The following is a 2,212-nucleotide window of genomic DNA, read 5'->3' on the forward strand; positions in this document are numbered from 1 at the left end:
TTTAGCGGAGCTAAACTGAGTTTACTGAGTTCCGTTGACTGACGAAATGTACTGATGTCTGAGGACTGACTGAGAGTACTGTAGTTACTGAGATTTTACTTGAAATACTGAAATCACTGAGATTATTGAACTACTGAGATTTCTAAGATTTCCTGAGCCACATGGTTGACTGAGTTCTATGGATCATGGCTTGACTGAGAGTATCGTGAAACATGACATGGCTCTAGGCACACAGCTAAATTGTCGAGTACAAGTACCCCCAGGACTCGATGAAAGAAAACTGACAAAACATGATTTGCTCTTCCTGAACACATAACCAATATTCATAATTCAAAATACCATAAGTGAGGGATTCCATACTGTACATAGTCCTTAACGTCTTATACATGGTAGGAAATGCATATAACATGTACATACTTGCATAACTCCAATATCATGAACATTTCATATCACAACAACAACGACACAACAATAACATAAAATTCATGTTGAATCATAAGAGGTAGCATGGACTTGTCCTTTAGGTACTATTGAGTCATGAAAACATGATTTTTATCAATCTAGGCATTTTATCAAACACCTTACATGCACAACTTTGAGCATAGGTGTACTTATCAATTTAACAATCTCAAGTCACCCTAACTCATGGATTTCAATTTAACATGCTCACATACTTCATGGAAATACATTAAGATAATATCTTGAAACCCAAATAACAACCATCAACACGAACATAATCATACCATAACAAGATAATCATAATTTATTATTTAAAACTTGATTATTGAGCTCCATGGATGAAAGGGATCCATGGATGAACACTATGTATAACTTAGATTGAAGATCCGTAAAAACTAGCGGTGAAATCGGCTTGAATCTTGAAAGAGATCTAATGTTTCTTTAAGGTTCTTGAAGAAATCCTTAGGCTTGTTCTTGATTTTTCTTGACTAGGGTTTAACCCCTTTGGGAGAAAGTGTTCTTGTTCTTGAGGAGAATGAGAAAATAATGGGATAATAGCTTTCTCAGGACTTTAATATCGTATTTAGAGTGAGAGAAAAAGACCAAAATACCCCCACGAAATTACCTCCCAGTTGCTGAAACTATCAGCTGACGACCAAGGCTGATAAGCCGTCAAATCTATGATAGCTCGTTAGACAGGTCGTCACTTGGGAGCTTGAATTTTTGGGTTTCTATTTAAGCCTGACGACATGGGCTGATAAGTCTTCAGACTTGTGATAAGTCGTCAGCTCATGTCGTCACTCATTTGCCAGGCGGACAAGCCGGAGTAAAATGGGTATAACTTTTTGCTCTGACATTAGATTTTGGTGAAATTGGTATCATTGGAAAGATAATTAAATTATCTATCAGTTGGTAGGTTATGATCTCAATAATTCATAGTATAACGAGAGAAATTCTCATTTAAATTTGACTATAGCAATATCTTTCCCAAGAATTCAATCGGTAAGGAATGTTTTGATTCGTTTGATAGCTGGAAGTTATTTGAAGACTTAATATACATATAAATTGCTCATAAAACTATAAAATAACCATGATGTACTATGCATGAGCTTGAAACATGGTGTTAATATTGGTTTGGATTTTTTGGGGTATTACACCTAGACAAACCCGACCCTTGTGTCGAGTCCCCCTAAGTCAAATGCACATGATGCAAATAAAGCAAAACCTAATAGGGATAACCAGATTGTGAGTTTCAGTTCTTCTAAGTTTAACCTAATAGGGATAGGTGTCTAGACTGGCTTAGTCGAGCGGGCACTCGAGTCGGGGAGGGACAACTTGTTCGGTAGCAATGCTACTCCGCCTTCGTTGTCAATCTGAACCCCGCCTAATATGTGTGACTAATAATTATTCACCAGGTGCCTTGACACTCCGGCTATCTCAAAAAGAAATTAGGATGCATGCGCTGCATTTCCTCTATCCTATTTCAAAGACTTAGAGGGAGTGTGCAAGAGAAGACAACTTATAATACAGTTCAATCAATATCAAAACAGTAAATGAGCGACAAGTAGCACATAAGGACAACAAATACATAAAAATAATTCAAGCAAGTAAAATTCAATATCCAAAGCTCAAATTCTGGTTAATCCCCAATCGAGTTGCCAGAGATGTCACACCCCTTTTCTGCTTGAGGTTTGAGTCGAAGGATTTTTTCAATTAAAGTGATGATATTCAATAGAGATTATTTTAATTATAG

The sequence above is a fragment of the Capsicum annuum genome, unplaced genomic scaffold (genome assembly GCF_002878395.1).
Source record: "Capsicum annuum cultivar UCD-10X-F1 unplaced genomic scaffold, UCD10Xv1.1 ctg2839, whole genome shotgun sequence".
Classification (NCBI taxonomy): Eukaryota; Viridiplantae; Streptophyta; class Magnoliopsida; order Solanales; family Solanaceae; genus Capsicum; species Capsicum annuum.